This window comes from Rhinoraja longicauda, chromosome 2 (genome assembly GCF_053455715.1).
Source record: "Rhinoraja longicauda isolate Sanriku21f chromosome 2, sRhiLon1.1, whole genome shotgun sequence".
NCBI lineage: Eukaryota > Metazoa > Chordata > Chondrichthyes > Rajiformes > Arhynchobatidae > Rhinoraja > Rhinoraja longicauda.
This window is the reverse complement of record NC_135954.1, coordinates 29,458,852-29,478,260: the sequence shown is the minus strand read 5'-3', so window position 1 is coordinate 29,478,260 and position 19,409 is coordinate 29,458,852. Positions and strand designations below refer to the sequence as shown.

The window sequence follows — 19,409 nt, the reverse complement described above, 5'->3', positions numbered from 1 at the left end:
AATAATTAAAACGTGGAAATTAAAAACATTCCCAAGAGAGAGGGAGGGGGGAAACTAACCCAGAGAATGAAAACCCACAAGTGCCTAACAGTCCAACCCTGAAAACTGCTGGCAGCACTCAAATACAGGACAAGGGCTGTCCCGTACGGGACAATCCAATTTAGCCCAAAATACGGGATGTCCTAGCTAATAAGGGATAGTTGGCAATCCTACAAGGACCAGAGAGGCAGTGCAGAATCTGAAGAACAAGCTGGCCTCATGATGGAAATCTTGTGGCCTTGCCCCAGATCACCCAGAAACTCAGTGTGAAGGCATTTTCAACTATTATTGAACGTCTTAGATTTCGAGAGACATCCATTTGAAAAGATTAAAGTAATTTAAGATTTTTTTTTGAATCAGCATAATTAAATGGATGGTGGGTTCAGGGGAGGTAGTTGAGGCAAGTAGTACAACAGCATTTAGATGACATTTGGACAGATACACTAATAGGAAAGGTCTGGAGCGATATAGGTCAAACGCAGGCAAATTAGGCTGGCTTTGATGGGCTTCTCTGTTGGCATGGATGAGTTGGGCCAAGGAATCTGTTTCTGTGCTGTATGACTAATCTCAAGGGTGAATAACTTATTCAATAGAGTAAAACATTTATCTTTTTAACAGGATTGATTAATCCTGAATGGAGTCAGCTCTCCCTGCCACAAGGCCAAGAACCAGATGTGAAGTGCATCTGATCTGTCATTGCAGCATTAGGTCCTCTGCTGGAATCAATAGCATCTGACCTCCCTGCTCATCAGAAATCAGAGATCTGCAGAGCAGCTGAAGGCTTATAGTCAGTAATTTTCTTCAGAATTGCTGGCTATCAGCCAGCACAATTCTCACCAACAACTGCAATATGAAAGCAGTGACTGCACTTTGAAATAAAATTCACCGACTGGAATACTGAGTGTAACAATCATGACTTACTATTAAAGAATAACAAAACAAGATTTTTGATTTCTACAAGGAGCAACATTTTAGATTCAGTTGCAGTCAATTTTGAGCATTTAAAACAGTTTTTCTAAAATTCTGAAAACATATTCAGAAATGCCTAAATTGAGCACTCTGCATGTGCCAGGTGAAGGCATGCGGCGTTGTCACAGTATGCAACATCTTTCAAGACAGTTAAATGATTCAAGTGCACACTGCAACAAATAGCAATGTGGGAAAGCCACACAGCAATTTCCCATCCTCAGTTTTTGGAAAAGGAGTTTAATTTGATGGTTTTTCCAAATGATATTTCAATCTTTCCCATTTACTCTGGAATCCTTGGGAGAAGAGTGGACAAAGCAATAATGACTTTAAAATCTCATTAAATCAAATGCACTATATGTTACACAGCAATACAAAATAGAATTCAACAAGCAACTTTTTTTTTTAAACGTTCACTGCAACCAAAAGAATTCTCCAAAGCAGAGCAGAGGGCAGCAACAACATCAGTCATTTTCTTTACCCAAGATCCCAATAGGAGTCACACTGCTCCAGAAGGCACCCAGAAAAGGCTAGTAATTGCCCAGAGGGGAAAAAAAACTTCTCATTAAGGGGCTTAATGGTATCAGATTAGGTAAAGGGGAAGTGCAACGAGTCCTTGGTGTCCTTGTGCACCAGTCACTGAAAGTAAACGTGCAGGTACAGCAGGCAGTGAAGAAAGCTAATGGCATGTTGGCCTTCATTGCGAGAGGATTTGAGTATAGGAGTAAAAAGGTCCTTCTGCAGTTGTACAGGACCCTGGTGAGACCACATCTGGAGTATTGTGTGCAGTTCTGGTCTCATAATTTGAGGAAGGACATCCTTGCTATTGAGGCAGTGCAGCATAGGTTCACGAGGTTAATCTCTTGGATGTACAGACTGTCATATGAGGAAAGATTGGAAAGACTGGGCTTGTATTCACTGGAGTTTAGAAGGGATCTTATAGAGACGTATACAATTATAAAAGGACTGGACAAGCTAGATGCAGGAAAAATGTTCCCAATGTTGGGGGAGTCCAGAACCAGGGGCCACGGTCTAAGAATAAAGGGGAGGCCATTTAAACCTGAGATGAGAAGAAACTTTTTCACCCAGAGAGTTATGAATTTGTGGAATTCTCTGCCAATTCACTGGATGAATTTAAAAGACAGTTAGATAGAGCTCTAGGGGCTAGTGGAATCAAGGGATATTTGGGAGAAGGTTACTGATTGTGGATGATCAGCCATGATCACAATGAATGACGGTGCTGGCTCGAAGGGTCAAATGGCCTCCTCCTGCACCTATTTTCTATGTTTTTATGTCTTTACGCCAAACAGTAAAATTAGAGTGAGATTAACCAAGAACTGATAACACAAGCTGTATGGTCAGAGGAAACCTGAAAGCAGAAGACTACCAAAAGGCAAATTGTAGTTTATAAATAAAACAGCATAGATTAAAGAAGTAAAAAAAAGTTTGTATAAAAAGAATGAATGGCTCATTAACTCTGCAGTCTTAGGGAAAATAAAACCATAAAATGAGATAGTGATGCATTTCTTCAGTCAACACACAGCAAATTGAGATTTAGGATGTTTAGTTATTTCACAGAAAAATACAAGAGTAGTTCAGCAGAAATAACATGGTAGCTAGAATACTGCAAGGAAGGAAACTCTTTGACTTCACGGTGCAAACGTACATTTTAAGCTACAATTAAAAAGCTGCCGTGCAGATTAGAATCTGAAGGAAATGGCACTTTGTACGTTTCTAGGGTCTTTCCAGTTCAAATGAAAATGCCCGAGAATTAAGCCAAAACTAAAAAAAACTAAAACAAAACAAAGTTTTAAAATCAGATATTGGAATTTAAATCATCTGGAAGTACTCAGCTGTCAACGCTTCAAGACAGGAATCATAGAGAGTCAGACTGCAACTGCAGCACCACCAATGCTCAGTGCATTAACATCACTTTTCTTTACCCTCCCAAGGAGAAAACCCCTGTTGTAAAATGGATGAAGTAATACGAACCAGAATAAATAAAATATATTTGTTTTGAAAATATAAAGGAGCACAATTAATAGATTATTTAAAATTAAAGTAAAATAGATTGATAAATGTGACAGAAAGCAAACCGGGCAAAATAATGGGCATTAAAATATTTTTAACAGTCATAGTGATGTAGTGTGGAAACAGGCCCTTCGGCCCAACTTGCCCCAGCTACACTAATCCCACCGGCCTGCGTTTGGTCCAGATCCCTCCAAACCTGTCCTATCCTTGTACCTGCCCAACTGTTTCTTTGACGTTGGGATAGTTCCATCCTCAACTTTGTTCCTTACACCTACCACCCTTTGTGTGGAGAAAGTTACCCCTCAGATCCCCATTAAACATTTTTAGCCTTCACATTACATCTATGACCTTAAAACCTACATATTTTTTATTCCGCCCAGAATTGGATTACAAAAAAATCCTGGTTGTTTTTAGGGCTGAAGGTTAGAGAAATGTCAAGGAAGAAGAGCTTGAAATGGTAATGAGAGTCAGAGTGCAGGACTAAAATCTGATTAAATGGATACCAATCTTGCACTCAGTGCTAGCAAGATCAAGGTGCTGAATGTTGACTTTAGGAAGGGAAGGCCAAGGATCCACAAACAAGTCTCATCAATGAGATGACGATGAAGAGATTGAACAGCTTCAAGTTCCTGGGCATGCACACCTCTGAAGATCTTTCCTGAGCCCAGCACATACATGCAATCACAAAGAAAGCTCAAAGCCTCCATTTCCTTTGAAGATTGGCAAGATTCAGTATGTCGACAAATGCTCTACTGAACTTCTGCAGATCTTCCATGGAAAGTGCTCACTCACTGGTTGCATCACAGCCTAGTTTGGCAACTTGAAACGCTCCAGTACGAAGGGAACTACAGAGAGTGGACATAGCCCAGTCCATCACCAGTAATGACCACTCCACCACAGAAGGGTTTTTAGGTGGCGCTGCCTCAAAACACCCACACCATCCTGGCAACATTCTCATTTCGCTACCGCCATTGGAAGAAGGTTCAGGAGCCCGAAAGTCAAGACCACCTGGTTCAAGAAGAGTTTCTTCCCAGCATCCATCAGGCTCTTGAACACCACCTAACACTAATCTAAGCAAATATGATCTTTGGTTGCATTGTAGAATTTAATTTTTGAACTTATGGCTAGCTAGTATCACTGTTATTAACTGTGAGATTATTATACATTATTTGTTATTGCATTTACAGGCATGTTAAACTGCAGCAAGGAGGCAAATCTGTGCAATTCATTGCCACAGAAGGCTGAGGAGGCCAAATCAATGGATATTTTTAAGGCAGATAGATAGATTCTTGATTAGTAATGGGTGTCAGGGGTTATGGGGAGATAGGCAGAAGAATGGGGTTAAGTGGGAAAAATGGATCCGCCATGATTGAATGGCAGAGTAGACTTGATGGGCCAAATGGCCTAATTCTGCTCCTATCACTTAATCACATGAATTTCATTGTCCCATAGTTGGTACACATGACAAACAAACAATCTTGACTCTTGAGAATTCTTTGAGAAAAAATGTTTATTTCAGTGTGCAGAATTTATAATCATCTATAAAACTAAATCGGTCAACCAAGGATGAAATGACCAAATGAGTGGTGAATCATGCATTAATCAGTGTCGATTACTGAAAACAATGTAGTACGTGACCAACCCTAGACAACCACTTGTAGGAACAAAGGATGGTATCTTAAGGATTGGATTGAAATTCAAAATGTGCATAGTACACTAAACTTGTAAGTGTAAGAAGCAAGGAGTAAGCAGATAGAAATAACCTTTAAAACAACATTGTCAGGGGTGGCACAATAGACAAATGAATAGTAATGCAAAAGAAAATTGGTAATATTTTGGCAGAAAGAAATGCATATTTTTAAGAAAGAAATATTGCTAAAGTGCAAAATAACCAATTAAAAAGCAAGAAGATCAAGTAATGAGGGATGGTGAATTTATCTCCCATGGGGCAAAATTGAAAAAAAATCAATCTTAATTGTTGGCAGTTTGCAGAGCCAGCAGGAATTCAAATGCTGAATTTGCTAACAAAAAAGCCTTGGTGATCCGCTCGCAAGTAACAACACGAACATACAGTAAACAATTAAGAATAAAGCATAAAACATTAAAACATTAAGAATACACATTATGGTTTAAAAATGCGAGTGAAATAAACCAGAGCAAAAAGAGACTACAGACTTTGGTTATTGAGTGGAACTACTACTCGCGGAAAAAAAGCTGTTTTTATGTCGGGCTGTGGCTGCTTTGACAGTCCAGAGTCGTCTTCCAGAGGAAAGTGCTACAAAGAGTTTGTGGCCAGGGTGAGAGGGGTCAGAGATGATCTTACCCGCTCGCTTCCTGGCCCTTGCAGTGTACAGTTCGTCAAAGGGGGGAAGGTTGCAGCCAACAACCTTCTCAGCTGATCGAACGATTTGTTGCAGCGTCCGGATGTCGTGCTTGGTGACTGAGCCAAACCAGACCATGATGGAGAAGTTGAGGACGGACTCAACGATGGCAGTCTAGAATTGGACCATCATTGCCTGTGGCAGATTGTGTTTCCTCAGCTGCCGCGGGAAGTACATCCTCTGTTGGGCCTTTTTGACTGTGGAGTCAATGGTCGCCCCCCAGTTAAGGTCCTTGGAGATGATGGTTCCAAGGAACTTAAATGACTCCACAGATGTGACTGTGGTGTTGTTGATGGTGAGTGGGGGGAGGGGAGGGGGAGCTCTCCTAAATTCTATAATCAATTCCATTGTCTTAAGAGCATTGAGCTCCAGGTTGTTGCGATGGCGCTTGGACGCCAGCTGTGTCACTTCCTGTTTGTCGGCAGATTCCTCCCCATCCTGGATCAGTCCAATCAGGGTTGTGTCATCCGCAAATTTGAGAAGCTTGACAGAGGAGTCTGTGGAGGTGCAGTCGTTGGTGTAGAGAGAGTAAAGAGAGGACAGTACACAGCCTTGCAGTGCTCCTATGCCGAGGGTCTGCGGGTCCGAGATGTGCTTTCCCAGACTCGCATGCTGCTTCCTGTCCGTCAGGAAGTTGATGATCCACTGACAGAGGGGTTCAGGCGCAGTCAACTGGGAGAGTTTGTAGTGTAGTAGCTCCAGCACAATGGTGTTAAATGCAGAGCTAAAGTCCACAAACAAAATCCTTGCATAGGTCCCCTTGCGGTCTAGGTGCTGGAGGATGAAGTGCAGGCCTAGGTTGACTGCGTCATCCACCGATCTGTTGGCCCGGTATGCAAACAGCAGAAGGTCCAGAAGGTGATGTTTTTCAGCTGGGCCAGCACAAGTCCTTCATGACTAGAGGTCAGTGCGACAGGCCTGTAGTCATTAAGACCAGTGATCCTTGTCTACAGGATCTTTCCATGCATGACAGGGATATCCTGTTGATGCACTACCCTCTGGTTGCCAGTGTTAAACAAAATAGTGCATGTACTCATAATATTGGTAAAAGGAATGAGATGGCTATTTAAAATTTTGCCTCATTTTCCCTTCTTTAACTTTTGTTGTCATACAACAGATTGAGTTTCAGAGAACATCTGTTAATTTTCTGGATTTATAACTTTTAATAGCTGCAATCTGTATTATTTTACTTTTATATCCTGCTAGTATCTAGCTATGCAAGAGGAAGAATTGCCCTTTAAATTAAAGAATTCATGCAGTTCCGCAACATAACATGCATTTAGATGGATATGCATGCATTTAGATGGACAAGGGCTGATTCGAGATAGTCAGCATGGTTTTGTACGTGGGAGGTCGTGTCTCACAAATCTGATTGCGTTTTTTGAAGATGTGACCAAAAGATTGATGAGGGCAGAGCTGTAGATGTTGTATACATGGATTTCAGCAAGGCATTTGACAAGGTTCCACATGGTAGGCTGCTCTGGAAGGTTAGATCACATGGGATCCAAGGGGAGATAGCTGAATGGATAGAAAATTGGCTTCATGCAAGGAAGCAGACGTTAATGATGGTTTTCAGAACAGAGGCCTGTGACTAGTGGTGTGCCTCAGGATTCGGTGCTGGGCCCATTGCTATTTGTCATCTATATCAATGATTTGGATAAATGGACATGGCATGATTTGCAAGATTGCAGATGATACAAAAGTGGGTGGTATTGCAGATAGTGAAGACAGCTGTCAAAAAATTGAAGTAGGAGCTCAACTGGTTGGGCAGTTGGGCTGAGGAATGGTTGATGGAATTTGATACTGAGAAATGCGAGTTGTTGTATTTTGGGAAGTCTATCATGAGCAGCACCTATAGTTTAGTTTAGATTAGATACAGCGCGGAAATAGGCCCTTCGGCCCACCAACCAGCGATCCCCGCATATTAACACAATCCTACACACACTAGGAACAATTTACAATTAACCTACACACCTGTACGTCTTTGGAGTGTAGGTGGAAACCGGATATCTTGGAGAAAATCCACGCTGTCACAGGGAAAACGTACAAATTCCATACAGACAGCACCTGTAGTCAAGATCAAACCAGGGTCTCCGGCGCTGCAAGGGCTATAAGGCAGCAACTCTACCGCTGCGCCACTGTGCCGCCCAAGTGAATGGTAGTACTTTGGGGAATGTTGCAGAGGAGAGGGATCTAGGAGTGCAGGTACATAGTTCCTTGAAAGTGGCGTCACAGGTAGATAGGGTGATCATAAAGCTTTTGGCACATTGGCCTTCATCAGTCTGTGTAATGAGGTCAAGTTGCAGTTATATAACTCGTCGATGAGGTTGCATTTAGAGTATCGTGTTCAGTTCTGGGCACCATGTCATAGGGAAGATGGTGTCAAACTGGAAACGATGCAGAGAAGATTTACGAGGATGTTGCCAGGAGTCGGGGGCCTGATTTAAAAGGAAAGGTTAAGCAGGCTAGGACTCTGTTCCTTGGAGCGCAGGAAAATAAGGGGTGATCTTATAAATGTGTACAAAATTATGACAGGAATAGATCGGGTAAACACACAGAGTCTATTGCCCAGAGTAGGGGAATCGAGAACCAGAGGACATAGATTTGATGTGAGGGGGGGGGAAAGATTTAATAGGAACCTGAGGGGTAACATTTCATACAAAGGATGGTGGATATATTGAACGAGATGCCGTAGGAAGTACTTGAGGCAGGTACTATCACAATGTTAAAGAAACATTTGGACAGGTATATGGATAGGATAGGTTCAGAGGGATATGGGCCAAGCACAGGCAGGTGGGACTAGTGTAGATGGAACATGTTGGCATGTGTGGGCAAGTTGTGCCAAAGGGCCTGTTTCCTCACTGTATGACTCCACAATATCCCACTGGACTGATAGAGCAAAACTAAAAAAATGTTTAATATTAAACAGGTAAATAAACAACACCATTCAAACAACAATTTAAATAACTTTGAATTAGAAATACAGTTTTCCTTGACTTTAATTATGCAATAAGCCCACAACGACTTTGGATCATCAGTCCTGATGCTGCAATTCTGTCAACAACATAACCAAAATTGATTTGAAAATAGAACAGGAGGAAATAACGAATAATTTGTTCCTTTTCATGATAATTGATGATCAGCCATTTTGAATCATCTGCGATCTCATAACGTTTGCCTCACCATTTAGTCAGGGACACCACTGAACAGAATAATGTCAGTCACTGCCCTATGCAATTTATATCCAATTTTATTAAACAGAAACAAACCACAAAAACACTTTAAGTGTTCAATATTTCAGAGGATAATGTATATTATCTGCAGTTTAAAGAGCACAGAACATAGAACACTGCAGCACAAGAACAGGCCCTTCGACCCACGATGTTTGTGGGCTAAATTAAACGAATTCCTTCTGCCTGCACACAATCCATATTCATGTTCCTATCTGAAAGCCTTTTAAACACCACTGTCATGTCTGCTTCCACCACCACTCCCTGCAGCACTTTCTATGCATCTACCACTTCTATGACAAGCCAATTTTAAATCCAATTTACCAGAATGTTACGTTTAAAAAAGGATGTTTAGTTAAACCCAGTAACCACATATCAATAGGTTTATCCTTTGTGGAGATGCAACAATAATTATGGGCAGAATTAACAGTTAGTTGGACAAGTGTGGATTGATTAGAGAAAGGCAGCATGGATTTCTTAAAGGCAAATTGTGTCAAACCCTTTAGAGCAGCGAAGATCAAAGAAGGAAATAAAGTTTGTTTGCCACGTAATAGGCTATTTGCCAAGACTAAAGTCCATGGAATGACAAGGGCAATAGTAACATGGAGAGAAAACTGACTCAGTAATAGGAAACAGTGGCAGTGAAAGGTTGTTGTTCACACTGGAGAAAGATGTTTACTGGAATTTCCCCAAGGGGTAGTACCATGACAGCTGTTTTATCCAAGAGTATATTAATGACTTAAATGCGGATATACCGGGCACAATTTCAAAGATTGTAGATTATATCAACCTGCCAGACAGAGCGAACTATGAGGATAGTAATCGCTTTCAAGGAGATATATACAGGTGGTAGATAAAATTAAGTCATGAAAAATGTGAAATGTTATATCTTGTGGGAAAAGCAATATAAAATGGAAGGCAGAACTCTAAACAGATGCAATAACAATGACATGGCAGCATAAGCACATTGTTTGTTGAAGCTAGCATAGAAGGTTGAAAAAACTTTAAAAAAACATGAGATCTGGCTTTATTGATGGATGCATCAATTATAAGAGCAATGAAATAATGATGCTCATTTCTAAAACACTGGTTCAGCCACAACTGGAGAATTAGAATTCTTGGAACCATACTTTAGGAAAAATCTGATGGATCTAGAGACGAGAGGGTGAAAGGGATGTTTTGAAAATTATTTGAGGGACAGACTGACAAAGGGTTTTTTACTTAGAACAGAGGATTGTAATGTGATCTGGTAAAAATATTTAAATTACGAAGGCTATGGAAGAAGATAGAAGCATTTCCCATCAGCTGGAAGGTCAGAAATCAGGGGACATGCAGTAAAGGTGATGTTCAGAAAAATGAAAAGCAACACGAGTAGAATTGTTTTACACAGTGTTAGGGACCGAAACGTATAGTGGATAATAATTCAAATTCAACTGCAGTATTCAGAAGGAGGTTGGAGAATTGCCAAAAGGAGAAAAACATTGGCAGGGTTATGGGAAAGGGCAGGGTTTTGGGATGAGATGGAATGCTGTTACATAGAGCCAGTATGAACTGATACTCCCAGTATAGTGTCAAATGGCCTTCCTTCATTTTGTAATCATTCTGTGAATTTGTTTTTGTGTATGTGGACCTGACCATTAAAGTGTGCATATAATTTATTCCACATTAAATTACATAACCTAAAAAAATACAGGGACATTTCTTGGGGTCCTTCGCAGCTATGACGTTTCTCGGTTTTCATGTGGTGGTATTTCAAGGCATATCTCCGAACAGTGTCAGACAAATTGAGACATAATGCATACATTAGAATGGGAATCAAAACAAAAGTTAAAGACTTGAGTCTTTGAGGAGCATCTTAAAAGGAAGAGAAAGCGATGGAGTGGTTTGGGGAAGGAACTTCCAACATTTGTGACATGCACAGTGATGGATCGAGATGGGCAGGATGGTGTAGTGTAGAATATTGGAGACATGGGGGAGTCCGAATGGTGGAATATCGTGACCCTTGCAGTCTGAAGAGGAGTCTCAAACTGAAACGTCACCCTTTGCATGCACTCCAGAGATGATGCCCAACCTGCTGAATTACTCCAGCAGTTTGTGTCCTTTTCCCAATATGAAGTTCTCACATGAAACGTATAATGGATAATAATTCAGATAATTCTCAGATATGGATCATCAAAAGTTGCATATGTAGAAAGAAGCAAGGTCCTGGTGGCATTTTGGTGCAAAGTTTAGTATTTCAATATTGGAGTCACTACTGGATCCGGAATGAATACTCTGCTTTGCCAGTGTTTGCGCTGCTAAAAATGGGGCATGCAACATGCTGTGCAATGGTAAAAAGAAAAAGTGAACCAGAATCACAGATGGATATTAAGTCCAGAAGACTGCAATGCACCCAGAGAGAAGCAACATGCTTAGGTATAAAATGAGGTATTGTTCCTAAAGTCACATTGACCTCATCATAATAGCATAGGAGGCCAGAAGCACAGGGTGGAAGTGGAGAGGACAATTAAAGAGCAAGGGTGGAAAGAGAAGGGGTGTCAGATAAGGGAAGAACAGCAGTGAAATGTAAAGCCAAAGGGAGGGATATGGATGGAAGGGGACAAGGGGAAGGGGAAAATTGGGGACTCAGATGTGAGGAGTGGTAGATGAGCATAAGACAGAGGGGAAACAAACTTGAGGAGGGGAAAGAAGGCAGATAAAAGGAAAATGGAGGACTTGGATGCAAGGAGTGGAAGATGAGCATTACTTGAAACTGGAGAATTCAATGTTCATACCATTGTAGGCTACTCAAGCAGAATAGGAGGTGCTGTTCTTCCATAAGATATCCTACCTGCACTTTCTCCACCCCCACCCAACCCCGATGCACATTTCTCCCACCGTTCTCATTCACCTGTTCCTTTCCCAGAGCAACGCTTAAGCGACATTTAGGCAGATGCATGAACAGGCAGGAAATAGTGGGATACTGATGGGTTTAGTTAGCTGGCATCATAGTCAGCACAGGCATGGAGGGCCAAAAGGCATATTTTTGTGCTGTATGAGGGGGGAGGTGTAGGGGGGGGGGGGGTTCTACACCAATGCAGGAGAGGTTTGGGCCTAATGGGTCCACTTGGTCTAGTTGTATTATAAACTCTTAGCCCAATCAGAAACTTGATTTTTTCCTTTGCCAAGGTTTCAGCACTTCTTTAGTAAAGAACTGATGTAAAGTATCCTTTAATACCTCAGCCATGTCTTCCGCTTCCATTTGCTTTTTGGTCACTGATCAACCCCATCTCATCTTATGAGACTTTCCACAATAATTCTGTTGCAAGATATTGTACAGAAAGCTCATGCCCCAGAATTAGTTGCACATCTAGCCAAGATCTTCCTGTACATTCAATACTGGCATCATTGCCAGTATCGATTCCATGTTCCACATTATCATGCTATAGTGCACAGGCACATTGATCTAGAATAAGATGACTCACATACTGCACCAAGACAAATCTTCTGAATGGAACAACCAAGCATGAGGATACTGATTTTGTGGACATTAATACTGGGGGACACAGACCATGATTTTTGGATTTGCTTTCATTCCTATATATACCACTCATAATTATTGGCTTTATGAAACATGCACAATAGTCATTTATTTAGAAAGCATAGTATCGCACCTTTCAAAATGTTCCAAAATGCAAGGTCAATGAATCACCAGGAGAGTCATGGTTGCTTAATAGGCAATGTTAATCAAACAAATTGTAGCAAGGTCCACAATCAACAAGTAATCAGTTAATTTGTACACTTGCCAATGTAGAAAATTTGCCCAGGTATGCCCTGCCCATAAAACTTAGGAAATTCCATAGGATTGTATGAAGTAAGTAAGGCAATATGGAGCGGGTGCTACTTACTCACCAATATCCACATTTGATTTTACCAGGGCCATTCCACTTCAGACCTCAGTCGAAAGATATAATCAAAAAGTTGTATTCCAGAGGGGAGCTAAGTCTATGTGCACCGCCATGGAATCTATGCCATATCGGTAAGCAGCCAGGAGGACATTGTGCATAATTATCATCTGATCCTTAAATGTCCTTGAACAGAATGTTCTGGAATTTGCAGTCAGCAGCATAACATGCTTAATGCCAGCCTCGAAGAAAGCGATCTACAACTTGCATGGCAATAATATCCCTGCATTGACACCTGCTGCTTTCAATCACCAATTCCAGGATTATTATTATTCCTCTCTGCTCATTCATCTTCCTCGGTTTACACTTCCACCAGACTGATCAGCTGCAACCAGCAACCACCACTGCCACTTCAATCATTCAGTCCCACTTGGTCTCCATCCTATCACAATTAATTAATTTGTTCTGTCTACCCATTGCTTTTTTTTCAGATTTTGAATGTAAATTTCATTATTATTTTGTGAAATATGGTATTGATAATTAACAGGCAAGACTTATTCATCAATAATCAGACAAGCACATTATTTATATTCCAGGTTGGCAAGAGAAAGGACTGTTTGACCAAGCAAACCAGTCTCAGCCATGATATGCCACAATGGCACCAAGGCAAAATAACTAAACTGTACTTTGATATTCAAGATAGGCAAATAGAGAAAAAATAAGAGCAAAATGATTAAAATTGAGACTCAATAATTAGAAAAAATTCTCTCCAACCTCTTAAAAATAGACCTCGTTATATGCTCCCTCCAAAAATCAATAGCATTGGTCGGCAAGTGCTCAGTGCCATACTATGCATGTCATTGAATGGCTCGACTGGGATCTCAGCTGTTACTTTAAAATTTCCAATGCCACGTGGCTACCAGCGACAGAATAAAGGGGCATCTTGGATTCAATCCATAATATAATTTGAGAAAGACTAGAAATAAATGTTTTGCGCAGGATAGCTTTTATCATATTTCTATGTCTAAATTAATTGAATAAATCAGAGTAAAATTATATTCCTCATTTTACTTTAACACTCAATAATTCAGAATAAAAACTGGACTCCTGATGAACCAGAGCCCTAGATTAAAAATTGTTTTTCTTTCTGCAAAGTGTGATCATCTGGTTATGTAATCAATTTAAATGTTCTTTTCCAATGAAAGGAAGGAAAGATATGATGGTGAAATGTACCCATGCATTTTAATGCTCAAAAAACTCAATATTTAAAGAATTTACTTAAACCCTATTTTAAGTCAAAGAGAGTGACTAATTAAAATATTGTACTAACACAAGATGTTGAAAAATATATTGATATTCAACTGATGCAAATTCTAAAACAGCAGGCAGCCACTGACAAACTTTTTCTCCCTATCCTTACTCCTGCCTGAAAAAGAAAAGTGAATGGAGGAAAGACTTCTATTAATTTAGAGCACTGACCCAGACTCCCTTTTGGCTTAAGGTCAGGCTCAAGCTAAGGCAACGGTCACTAACTGAGACCACAGATGCATGTGCATTATGATAAAAATCATGCACCAGCTAGTTGTAATCTACATTCCAAATCTATTCTATTCAACTTCAGGCAGTTGCCTTAATCTTCAACATTTCTGATCCTAAAATAAGTTATGGAGAGAGGGTTAATCAACATGTTACATTTTCCAAATCTTACTCAGCACCGAAGACAACGCTATTGTTGCATTCATGTGTGAAGAATAAAGTATTCTTCAAGGACAGATGGGTGCCTGGATAATCCAGCATATAAAAAGCTAACAGCTGTTGCTAAATTATGTCATATATTTGTGACACAGTCAATGTGCAATTCATACACATCCTTTCTGCCTTTTTTCCCCATTCATGTTTGAGGTTGTTAAAGGCATAATACAAGTGTAATACATTTGGTTTCAAAGTTTACTTACATTGCAGGCTGAAATCTTCAAGAGTCAAGAGTGCTGAGTTGTCATATGCACCAGAAGAAGAACAATGAAATCCTTACTTACTTCATCTTTCGAGGCACATTAATGCAACACCAAAACAAACCTCAACCTGTCAATTAAATGTATGCAATTGGTGAGGTCAAACTTTCAGATATTTTGCCTTCCTTATTAATCTGTAGCTTATTCCTTTTAATAATCACTATTTTGTTGGTTTCCACTGAGACTTAACTCTTTAACAGGTTTTTCACCTGAATTTACTGACCCTCACAATCGATCCCTGATTTGATTTCATTGAAATACTGAGCTGCCCTGGATCTTTGATTAATATGGTGTTGCTCACCGAGACTATTATTGATCAAAATTCTTATTTAACTAGAAGGGGAATAAAAGATTGACATCATAGACTTAACTGACCTAGCCTATTCAACAAAATCTCATTGCTGTTCTTCCTTATTAAATTGCTGTACTTCTTGCCTTAGCATCATTAAATCACACGGCACAGAAAAAGGCCCTTCGGCACACCATGTCCATGGCAACCATCATGGCTCACTCATTCTAATCTCAGTTGCACAACTCCCATTATCCTGCTAGTTTCAATACTGCACTCATTCTTTGAGTGGAGGGTTTAGTTAGCCACAGCTCGGCCACAATGGCGAAATCCAGTCACATTCAATGCCAATTTTCTAAACTTATCATTTGGTCAGAGACATTCAAATAAAGAGGAACAGCATTTGATTGAAATGCCCAATAACAAAATAGTCATTTGAAATTATATTGAAATTAGATTAAATGATAATGTTTGAAATAAAGTTAAAAGAATTGAAAGGTGGCAATCCCTTTTGAATGAACAGGGTCTCACACACAAGCACACCCACGACAGGCCTCTCAGCGAGACCTTGGACCAGAGCCAAAGTGTACAACTTACCTGGACTCAGTGTAGAATGCAGTGGTAAGTTGGATCCCACTTTACTTTGGCGGCACAGTGGCATAGTGGGTAGATCTATTGCTTCACCGTGCCAAATACCCAGGTCCAATCCCGATCTTGGGTGCTGTCAGTGAGAAGTTTGCGCATTCTCCCTGTGATTGTGTAGGTTTCCTCCAGCCGTTCTGATTTCCTCCCACATCCCAAAGATATGCGGGTTTCTAGGTTAATTAGCCTCTGTAAAAATTGCCTCTGATGTGCTGGTAGTGAATGAGAAAGTGGGATAACCCAGAACTAGCTTCGATGGGTGATCAAGGATCGGCGTGGACTCCGCAAGCCAAAGGCCCTGTTTGCATACGATATCTTCAAACTAAACTAAAAACTACCAGATCGATACCATGTTCCACATTATCATGCTATAGTGCACAGGCACATTGATCTAGAACAAGATGACACACATACTGCACCAACACAAAGCTTCTGAATGGAACAACCAAGCATGAGGATACTGATTTTGTGGACATTAATACTGGGGGACACAGACCATGAATTTTGGATTTGCTTTCATTCCTATATATACACACAATACAATGTATCTTTATTGTCATTGTACAGGGATACAACGAGATTGGGAATGCGCATCCCATACGATGCAATAATTTAATTTAAACAACCCAATGAAACAAATTGTAACAGTTTTAAAACAGAATAAAGTGCAAGTAGATCTGTGCTGGATCACTGTGCGATGTGACCACCCGGCTCAGCAGGACCGGTATACCACTCATAATTATTGGCTTTATGAAACATGCACAATAATCATTTATTTAGAAAGCATAGTATCGCACCTTTCAAAATGTTCCAAAATGTAAGGTCAATGAATCACCAGGAGAGTCACGGTTGCTTTATTGGCAATGTTAATCAACCAAATTGTTGCAAGGTCCACAATCAACAAGTAATCAGTTAATTTGTTTCCGAATTTGGTCATTCAAAGATTAACGTGAATTCAGGAACTTCAAGCATTATTACTTTTCTTCAAATAGCGCCGTTAGTTCTTTGCCATTTCAAAGACACAAAATAACAGCAGACTTTAATTATATTAAACTCTGTTATTAGTGGTTAACAATAGCTCTGATTGAAGGCTAAAGTCAAATCATTAAGCAGCCTTGCATGATAACAATCATGTTTTAGCAGAAACAGTATTAACAACAGCGGCAAAAGATAAAAATCAAAATCTCTTCAAGTATGATCAAACACTGTGGAACATTCCATTTCATCTGATGTCTTAGAAAAATTAATAGTGTCATAGAGTCATAGATTGATACAGTGTGGAAATAGGCCCTTCGGCCCAACTGGCCCACACCAGCCAACAATGTCCCAGCTACCCTAGTCCCACTTGCCTGCACTTGGTCCATAACCCTCCAAACCTGTCCCATCCATGTACCTGTCCAATTAATGATATTCATTCAATTTAATCCAGTGGATGTGATTAATCTAAACATGTGAATTAATACATATATTTGAAAAAATACTAAAGCAATGGATTGCATCCACTGGAGATGCACTGCAGCATAAAAGGTCAAATTAGAAATATCACAAAAAGGAAAATAAATTGGTTAACATAGAATAATATTCCTTATGTTTAAGGTTGTTCAAGCAATCTATCACCCTGAAACTTCTCCTAAATTTGTTGCATCAATGATATTCATGACACATGCATTTACAGGATTTGAAACCTAAAGAGACTTGTTATTGTAGATATGCTGCTGCAGTCCTTGGAGAATCAACTGTCACAATGCCAACAAGGAACCACCTACTCCACAGAGCAAGAAATACTGATGATCACTCAAGTTGTGACACACTGATAATAGTGACTGCAACATTTTTTTTGAAATAGGTAAAAGAATACAACTCTGGTTTGTTGAGCAAGCAGACAGAAAAAAACCAAATCAACACTAAATTTGTTTTTCACAGAAATTGTGGTATTTTGTGTTTTTATTTCAGGTTTTCAACATTTGGATTTTTTTTACATCTTTCAAATATTAAATTCTACTTCCTACCATTAGTACCATAGTGCAGTATTATATGTTATTATTCACAGAGGTTTAAAAATAAAGCTGTTTATAAACAAACAGAATGTTCAGCAACTTAAAATGCACTCAACCCCAATAAATCCACTATTATTAATTCGGCCAAATTCTTTCAATTTGCACAAGTAGTTACAAATACCAAAAAAAATGTTCACTTTGTAATGAACTACAGAGCAATTCATCAGAAGATGATGCGTTCGAGTTTCATATACAAGCATAATTTACAAATATGAAACTGAATTGGGTGAACATATCATAAAAAGGTGCAAAGAGAAAGACCATCTAAATTACAATGTGCTGAAGTTTACCTGTCACTGCTTGTGAAATTCATGGTTCTTCTTGAGCCTAGTATTATCCAAATCAATTTTCACTTTATTTTTGACAAATTTCTTAATATTTTAACCACATGTGCTAATACTTCTAGTGTTATGATTCAAAAATGAGCTAAGTGTCTCCCAATTCTCCAAGCCAAAATTATTTCTGGGAAGATCAAGTAAACCATGCAAGCACAAACAAACACAATTAACACTCTTTGTAAGTTCGATTCTAGATCTATTAGGCCAAAAAGAAAAAAGAATTCCTCGGCCACAGTTAGGTTCCATCTTCTTAGAAATAGTTTGTAATCATTAACAAGCAATATTTTAATCGTCAACAAAAGAAGACATCTCAACAACTTATTGCAGCAAGGGGTAAGCAATAACGCTAAACATAATTCACTTATAATGATAGAAGGCCACACAGCAAGGTAGTAGTGTTAATATGCACAGAACCATATTTAGCAATAAGTAATTTATTGCAAAAGATTTGGGAAATACAATGAATATCGTTACTAAACTCGAAAGTGCAGAGAAGATTTACATGGATGTGGTCAGGACTCGAGGAAAAGGGAGAAGTTTAGGCCAAGATTTTATTCCTTGGAGTGCAAGAAAATGATGATGCAAGAAAAAATGGGTGATCTTAAAGATGTGTTTAGAGCAGGAGAGGAATAGATCAGGTAAATGCATAGTCTTTTACCCAGAGTAGGGGAATCAAGAATCAGAGAACAGAGGTTTAAGGTGAGGGGGGAAAGATTTAACAGGAACCCGAGGGGCAAGTTTTTCTTTTACACAAAGGATGGTAGTTCTATGGAACGAGCTGCCAGAGGAGGTATTGAGGCAGGTAATATCACAACATTTAAAAAACATTTGGACAGGTACATAAATAGGTTATGTTTAGATGGATATAGGCCAAGCATAGATAGGTGAGACTAGTGTAGATGTGACAGGTTAGTCGGAAAGCACAAGTTGGGTCGAAGGGCCTGTTTCCATGCAGCATGACTATTACAAAATATGAAATGGGGGGGAAAAAACATGCATATTTCTACCGATCTTTAATAATTGATGTCCCAAATTACAATACAGCCAATAAAACATTTTCTGTCGTCAAGCAACAGATGTGGAAACCAATTTATACATCGCTATCTCCCATTACCAACAGTGTAAAAGTAAACAAATCTGTATTACCGATAATGGCAAAGGTGACGTGCTGGAGACAAGTCAGTGCAGACGTTCATTTGATCAAAAATAATTTGGTTGAAAATTGAAAGCTAAAATGGTAGGGAGCTGAAGTCAGAACTTGAAACTAGAAATAAGGGAAGGGGGTGCCAATATCAAAATGTGGAGAAGCAGGACATCATGCTGCAAGAACAGATATTCATTCTTTTACCAGAAATCCTAACATATTGAAGGAAACCAAGTTTAGGCAGGACAGAGTGTCATGAATATTGGTATTAGGCATTTAATTGGGTATTTCTAAGGCGCAGATTGACAGATTCTTGATTAGTAAGGGTGTCAGGGTGTATGAAGAGAAGGCAGGAGAATGGGACTGAGAGGGAAATATAGCTCAGTCATGATTGAA

The 19,409-nt window shown here is 39.6% G+C and overlaps 1 protein-coding gene across 1 annotated transcript in view; it reads right to left on the bottom strand.

Annotated features, from left to right (window-relative positions):
* LOC144603160 (phosphatidylinositol 5-phosphate 4-kinase type-2 alpha-like) overlaps window positions 1–19,409 on the bottom strand; it is a 198,221-nt gene that overhangs the window by 157,810 nt on the left and 21,002 nt on the right. The gene's annotated exons all lie outside the window — the stretch shown is intronic.